This window comes from Pan troglodytes, chromosome 8 (assembly GCF_028858775.2).
Source record: "Pan troglodytes isolate AG18354 chromosome 8, NHGRI_mPanTro3-v2.0_pri, whole genome shotgun sequence".
Taxonomy (NCBI): Eukaryota; Metazoa; Chordata; class Mammalia; order Primates; family Hominidae; genus Pan; species Pan troglodytes.
In genome coordinates, this window is record NC_072406.2 from 63,607,880 (window position 1) to 63,616,431 (window position 8,552).

Sequence of the window (8,552 nt, forward strand, 5' to 3'; positions counted from 1 at the left end):
TGTGCTTGTCTTTCAGTTTGATTTTATCAGTTCATGCAAGAATTGAATAGATCATTTTGGGGCCTGAAGAGATTGGAGCTGAGTTTCTGTCACTTGTAGCTAACAATATTAGCAAATGCACTGTATGACCCAATGTTGTAACCAAAAGAGGCTATTGCCATTTCTGAGCATGGTGTGTACTTTCCCACGCTGTTGGATTTGCTTAGATTATTGCCTTTCCTACATTATACATTCTCATATTTAACCTGAAATCCTAACTATCCTCAAAATATAGCTCAGATATTATCCCCTCTATTAAACCTTTCTTTGTTTCATAAGGAAGGATTTTCATTTTCTTTTCTTTTCTTTTCTTTTTCTTTTTGTTTTTTTTTTTTTTTGAGACAGAGTCTTGCTCTGTTGCCCAGGTGGGAGTGCAGTGGTGCAATCTTGGCTCGCTACCACCTCTGCCTCCCAGGTTCAAGCAATTCTCCTGCCTCAGCTTCCAGAGTAGCTGAGACCACAGGCACTGCCACCATGCCCAGATAATTTTTCCATTTTTGTGAGATGGAGTTTCACCTTCTCTGCCAGGCTGGTCTCGAACCCCTGACCTCCAGTGATGTGTCTGCCTCGGCCTCCCACAGTGCTGGGATTACAGGCGTGACCTACCGTGTCCACCTTGGGAAGTTTCATTTTCATCTAGGCTTCATAGCAATTTCCACCCTGCCTCCTGACATTTCGTATGACTTTTCACATTTTGTATTGGGTAATAGGGCTTTTTTTAAACTTTTATTTCTTGAGATAGAGTTTTGCTCGTTGCCCTAGCTGGAGTACAGTGGCACAGTCTCGGCTCACTGCCACCTCTGCCTCCAGGGTTCAAGTGATTCTCCTGCCTCAGCCTCCTGAGTAGTTGGGACTAGAGGCGCTGCCACCACACTGGCAAATTTTTGTATTTTTAGTAGAGATGGGGTTTCACCATGTTGGCCAGGCTGGTCTCAAGCTCCTGGCCTCAGGTGATCCACCTGCCTCAGCTTCCCAAAGTGCTGGGATTACAGGGAATTATAGGGTTTTATTTTTGCATTTTTAAAAACCTGTTAGATTATAAATCTAGATTTTTCTGTACCCTTCTCACTTAAGTGAGAATTCTCTAGTATACTTGTAAGGGTATACTAAGTGAGAAGGATAAACAGCAAATAGGAGACTGGTAAACATCTGTTGATGGGTGGTTAAATTTTCTGCCTGTAATGAAATTACATTCATAATTTACATTCAAAGTGTTTTAAACAGAAGCAGCAGGGTAAACAGTCAATTTTAGTTTTTCAAAGTTCTGTTTTCTGACTTTTCTTGTATTCGTTCTGGTGAAGGTAGCTTACATGCTTACTTTGTAATTCTGTTTTTAAACACATCATAAACTGTGAGGGGCTACTTGCCTGTCAAGAATGGAGCCATTACCGGCTGGGCGCGGTGGTTCACGCCTGTAATCCCAGCACTTTGGGAGGCCGAGGCGGGTGAATCACGAGGTCAGGAGTTCAAGATCAGCCTGGCCAAGATGGCGAAACCCCGTCTCTACTAAAAATACAAAAAAGTATTAGCCAGGCGTGGGGGTGGGCGCCTGTAATCCCAGCTCCTCGGGAGGCTGAGGCATAGAATTGCTTAAACCCGGGAGGCAGAGGATGTAGTGAGCCGAGATCGCTCCACTGCACTCCAGCCTGGGTGACAGAGCGAAACTCCATCTAAAAAAACAAAAAAAAGAATGGAGCCAAAAAAGTATTTTCAGTTTTCTTAAGCCAGAATGAGAACTTAAAACCAATCTTAGGCCAAACATACACTTCCAAAAGATCACACATTGAGCTGTACAGGATTGTGGAAACTAGAGGCCAGCATAGAGCTAGTATCTGTGCCCACTTTTTCTTGGGAAATAGAGATATTGATTCATCTTTGCCTTGATCACTCTTGTGTCACTTTTTCAACTCAGATCATTGTTGCTTAAATTGAGAGCAGGTTTTTCAGAAACTGAAACTCAACTGCAGTTATAGCTTTTTGGCAGGACTTTACTAATTGGGACAGGGAGGCGATCACTTGTTACAACATAAATAGAATCAGAAATCAACTGATAGTAGTGATAGTATATCATTCATATGATACATTCAGCCTATGTATATGTACATGCCAGGAAAGTGTGAAATTTCAGTTTTCTTATTGGAAAATGAATCGTATTTGTTAGTTTTTTTTAAATTGTAGTTTGCAATTTTTGAGTAATATTTTTGACTGGCTATTTCTTGGTACATTTTATGAAGAAGTTACTATTATATATTCTCTTTTTGGTAAGTGAAACAATTTCTGATTTCAATTGCTAGAGAGCCTGAAGTTGACAAGTCAGGCTGGGAATTGGCCAGGGCATGATAACTGGAAGAAGGGATTATGTTCTACATCATTAATATCTGCTTCCAGGCTTTATAATATTATCCAGGCTGCCAGTTTTCTTAAAAGGAAAAAAATTATCTTGATTAACTTTCAGCTGTTTCACCCTTCCTTACGTTCAAGACTTTGGTTTCTCTGAGAAGAAGATTGCAAAGGACCACTCTTATTCACTAAATCTCTTATTATGTATCTGGGTGAATAGAATGAAAAGATGAGTGTCTAAGTCCTTCACCAGCATCCCATCCTGCACTGGCTCTGACTGTCTCTCAAGACATGCTTCAGCAAATAACATTTGTGGTTACCTCGCTGGTGCCTGCCTTATTATTATTTTTTTAAATTCTCTCGGGCTTGTGGAGTTGGTTTTCTTATAGCCATTCCAGAGATCTACTGGAATGCATTCAACTCCACTCAGGCACCAGGATTCAGCTCTGAAAAGTGTACAGCTTCCCATTCTCACAATATACTGCTCCCATTTCCTCTACTTGTGATGATCCAAACGTTCCTTTAGATTTACTTTCCTGGCAGATTACAAGTAAGTGGAAGCCAATGGCAACTTTATAACATTTTTCTACTTTCTGGAACTCTTAAAGAAAATGTGTAGGGTTCTCTCTAATTCTACTACTTGGTTGTTTTCAGTACTGTCTTATATTCCTACCTCCATAAACCTCAGTCAGAAGTAATTTCTCTCTTCTAATAAATTTACTATTTCTTCCTTGCATGATAGTTACAGTGTAGACATCTTATCTGAGTCCTCTCTTCAAAGGTAAGTTTTTAAAGGGACTATTTCTTATTCATGGTGTTATTATTAACTGAATGTCTTTGATGCAGTAGGGACTCTGTCCTTGTTGAATGCATTTTAACTTCCATTAAAACAAAACATGCTCTTCCTTTTCTTTCACTCTGCCCAAAGTGTCTATTACCTAGGTAAAAAATAGTTTAAATGTATGATATTGTCTCTTCCACTAAAGATGTAGAAGGTACAGTCTTTGTCCATTGAAACTCCACTGGTAGAAAAATAAACTAACTGTGGAGTGTGTTTATATGGAGTTTTTATACGTGTAGATGATGAAAGAATAATAAGAACAAAATGTTAGCACAAAATGTGATACCGGTTATGGAATATTTGGTAATTCCAATATGGTAAAATTGTTATGGTTTAGGAAAGTTGAGGAAGGAACCAGGATACTACTAAGGAAGTTCAGGTTCTGGGGATTCATACTGCATAATGTTCTAATTTTTCCCAATTAGACCTGGACTAAGGATTAGGTAAGCACAGCCCCATTGTTACCAGTTGGTATGTAGGAATGCATGTTCTTAGCAAGACATGAAGCTTCCTTTCTGTAATATTAAGGATGAAAAGGGTTAGGGGAGTTCAGAAATGAGAGAGAAGCCACCTATTTCCTTGGATAATGGGAAGGGGACTTCAAAATGCAAAAGGCTTAGTGGAGTTTGATTTGAGAAGGTACCAAAAAGAAACTGATCATGTTCAGAGTACAGAGGATGAAAGGGAAGAAAATCAGGGAAGGTCCTGGAGCTGGGCCAGTGGGATTTTTGCCATCACAATTCTGGAGATGTTCTGCTGGTGATGTCTTTGACATGTGTTAGTATTTTGACATGCTGGGAAATACTCCTAGGATTTTATATTCTCACTACCTGCCTCAAATGGAATAGGACTATCATGTAGAAAATTAGGAAGGGATTGTGTCTTCATTTTGACATTAAATGATGGACTTTCCCTTTTGTGTTCTCATCAATTTATTTTTCTCCTGAAAGCATTTTGTGACTTATAAACACTGCAGAGTTTACTAGATATGGGTGCAATGATGCAGGCAGATTTATAAAATGGGTCTTAAAAATCAACTAACTAGAAGCCCCTCCAGCAATGGAAAATTTTGGTTTTCTTAAGCCACCCAGATATATTCACTTTCAGGTTTCTGTGTTTATGTGGAAGAGAGAAACAGAAAGATATTGTTTTGACTAGTGTTGGCAAATGGACAAAAGCTGGGTTTTTTTTTGTCTGAAATGTTTTTCTTTTCTCCTGTAAAGTGTGCAGAAATGTATTCCTTTATTGGTGTAAGAGAGTACAGATATTCATTGACCTCATACCGATCGCTTAACTGACAACCTCATCCAGTCCACACTGTAATTCCTGTCCCCAGGCATTTATGGGACTGCCCAGGCTTGAATCCAGTGAACAGATAAGTATTTGGAATAAAACATCATGACTTAAACTGAAGCATTACAGTTTCCACCTGGTAAAAGTAAAGTAATATAATGTGTAAGAACTATTCACTCATTAAGGTAGTTTCAGATTGTATACACAAAGACAATGTTGATTGTCCTATTTTCTTTATTGTTTTAGTAGTTACTAACATGATTGACAATAAATTAAAACTATTTTTAGTACTTGAAAAAGTAACATGGGTTTAATTTTTTATTCATATCTTACTTTTGGAATATTATTCTTGCTGCATTTTGCCATTTTACTAGGAAGAGATAATTATCACAAAAAGATGGTTGATATTAATAAGGCATGAAAACAAAACACAAATTAGTATACAAAATTTGGGGCTAGTGCTATATTGTTCTTTCTCTGTATTTTCAAAAGGAACTGAAGTGTTTCCTGAGAACAATTCCCATTGTGCTCATATTCTCTCTGGACATATTCAGGCACAATTTTCATTAAACTTGAAGGCAATTGAAGTGGTTTTTCATACCTATTACTTTTCCTGGACTTAATTGCTTGAGAGCAGTGGAAGTGTGTTCTGACTTTTTCAAATCATACTTTCTTTGTGGTATAGTGTTTGAAAACCTCTTCCCAACCCTTTTTAATGTATCATGCAACAATTTTCTCGCAATAAAAAAAATGAGTAGTTAATAGTTGGAAGTAAAGCACTCCTCAGCAAATGTAAAAGAACAGAAGTTATAACAAACTGTCTCTCAGACCACAGTGCAATCAAACTAGAACTCAGGATTAAGAAACTCACTCAAAACCACTCAACTGCATGGAAACTGAACAACCTGCTCCTGAATGACTACCGGGTACATAACGAAATGAAGGCAGAAATAAAGATGTTCTTTGAAACCAACGAGAACAAAGACACAACATACCAGAATCTCTGGGACACATTCAAAGCAGTGTGTAGAGGGAAATTTATTGCACTGAATGCCCACAAGAGAAAGCAGGAAAGATCTAAAATTGACACCCTAACATCACAATTAAAGGAACTAGAGAAGCAAGAGCAAACACATTCAAAAGCTAGCAGAAGGCAAGAAATAACTAAGATCAGAGCAGAACTGAAGGAAATAGAGACACAAAAAACCCTTCAAAAAATCAATGAATCCAGGAGCTGGTTTTCTGAAAAGATCAACAAAATTGATAGACCACTATCAAGACTAATATAGAAGAAAAGAGAGAAGAATCAAATAGACGCAATAAAAAATGACAAAGGGGTATCATCACTGATCCCATAGAAATACAAACTACCATCAGAGAATACTGTAAACACCTCTACGCAAATAAACTAGAAAATCTAGAAGAAATGGATAAATTCCTCGACACATACACTCTCCCAAGACTAAACCAGGAAGAAGTTGAATCTCTAGATAGACCAATAACAGGTCTGAAATTGAGGCAATAATTAATAGCTTACCAACCAAAAAAAGTCCAGGACCAGATGGATTCACAGCCGAATTCTACCAGAGGTAGAAGGAGGAGCTGGTACCATTCCTTCTGAAACTATTCCAATCAATAGAAAAAGAGGGAATCCTCCCAAACTCATTTTATGAGGCCAGCATCATCCTGATACCAAAGCCTGGCAGAGACACAATAAAAAAAAGAGAATTTTAGACCAATATCCTTGATGAACACTGATGCAAAAATCCTCAATAAAATACTGGCAAAACAAATCCAGCAACACATCAAAAAGCTTATCCAGCATGATCAAGTGGGCTTCATCCCTGGGATGCAAGGCTGGTTCAACATATGCAAATCAATAAACGTAATCCAACATATAAACAGAACCAAGGACAAAAACCACATGATTATCTCAATAGATGCAGAAAAGGCCTTTGACAAAATTCAACAGCCCTTCATGCTAAAAACTCTCAATAAATTAGGTATTGATGGGACATATCTCAAAATAATAAGAGCTATCTATGACAAACCTACAGCCAATATCATACTGAATGGACAAAAACTGGAAGCATTCCGTTTGAAAACTGGCACAAGACAGGGATGCCCTCTCTCACCACTCCTATTCAACATAGTGTTGGAAGTTCTGGCCAGGGCAGTCAGGCAGGAGAAGGGAATAAAGGGCATTCAATTAGGAAAAGAGGAAGTCAAATTGACCCTGTTTGCAGATGACATGATTGTATATCTAGAAAACCCCATCGTCTCAGCCTAAAATCTCCTTAAGCTGATAAGAAACTTTAGCAAAGTCTCAGGATACAAAATAAATGTACAAAAATCACAAGCATTCTTATACACCAATAACAGACAAACAGAGAGCCAAATCATGAGTGAACTCCCATTCACAATTGCTTCAAAGAGAATAAAATACCTAGGAATCCAACTTACAAGGGATGTGAAGGACCTCTTCAAGGAGAATTACAAACCACTGCTCAATGAAATAAAAGAGGATACAAACAAATGGAAGAACATTCCATGCTCATGGATAGGAGGAATCAATATCGTGAAAATGGCCATACTGCCCAAGGTAATTTATAGATTCAACGCCATCCCATCAAGCTAACAATGACTTTCTTCACAGAATTTAAAAACTACTTTAAAGTTCATATGGAACCAAAAAAGAGCCTGCATTGCCAAGTCAATCCTAAGCCAAAAGAACAAAGCTGGAGGCATCACACTACCTGACTTCAAACTATACTACAAGGCTACAGTAACCAAAACAGCATGATACTGGTACCAAAACAGAGATATAGACCAATGGAACAGAATAGAGCCCTCAGAAATAATGCTGCATATCTACAACTATCTGATCTTTGACAAACCTGAGAAAAACAAGCAATGGGGAAAGGATTCCCTATTTAATAAATGGTGCTGGGAGAACTGGCTAGCCATATGTAGAAAGCTGAAACTGGATCCCTTCCTTACACCTTATACAAAAATTAATTCAAGATGGATTAAAGACTTACATGTTAGACCTAAAACCCTAAAAACCCTAGAAGAAAACTTAGGCAATACCATTCAGGACATAGGCATGGGCAAGGACTTCATATCTAAAACACCAAAAGCAATGGCAACAAAAGCCAAAATTGACAAATGGGATCTAATTAAACTAAAGAGCTTCTGCACAGCAAAAGAAACCACCATCAGAGTGAACAGGCAACCTACAGAATGGGAGAAAATTTTTGCAACCTGCTCATCTGACAAAGGGCTAATATCCAGAATCTACAATGAACCCCAACAAATTTACAAGAAAAAAACAAACAACCCCATCAAAAAGTGGGCAAAGGATATGAACAGACACTTTTCAAAAGAAGACATTTATGCAGCCAAAAAACACATGAAAAAATACTCATCATCACTGGCCATCAGAGAAATGCAAATCAAAACCACAGTGAGATACCATCTCACACCAGTTAGAATGGCGATCATTAAAAAGTCAGGAAACAACAGGTGCTGGAGAGGATGTGAAGAAATAGGAACACTTTTACTGTTGGTGGGACTGTAAACTAGTTCAACCATTGTGGAAGTCAGTGTGGCGATTCCTCAGGGATCTAGAACTAGAAATACCATTTGACCCAGCCATGCCATTACTGGGTATATACCCAAAGGATTATAAATCATGCTGCTATAAAGACACATGCACATGTATGTTTATTGCGGCGCTATTCACAATAGCAAAGACTTGGAACCAAGCCAAATGTCCAACAGTGATAGACTGGATTAAGAAAATGTGGCACATATACATCATGGAATACTGTGCAGCCATAAAAAATGATGAGTTCATGTCGTTTGTAGGGACATGGATGAAGCTGGAAACCATCATTCTCTAGCAAGCTATCGCAAGGACAAAAAGCCAAACACCGCATGTTTTCACTCATAAGTGGGAATTGAACAATGAGAACACATGGACGCAGGAAGGGGAACATCACACACTGGGGACTGTTGTGGGGTTGGGGGAGGGGGG

General features: G+C 38.4%; 1 protein-coding gene across 6 annotated transcripts in view; it reads left to right on the forward strand.

Moving 5' to 3' along the window:
* PRKG1 (protein kinase cGMP-dependent 1) overlaps positions 1-8,552 on the forward strand; it is a 1,291,606-nt gene that overhangs the window by 214,270 nt on the left and 1,068,784 nt on the right. The gene's annotated exons all lie outside the window — the stretch shown is intronic.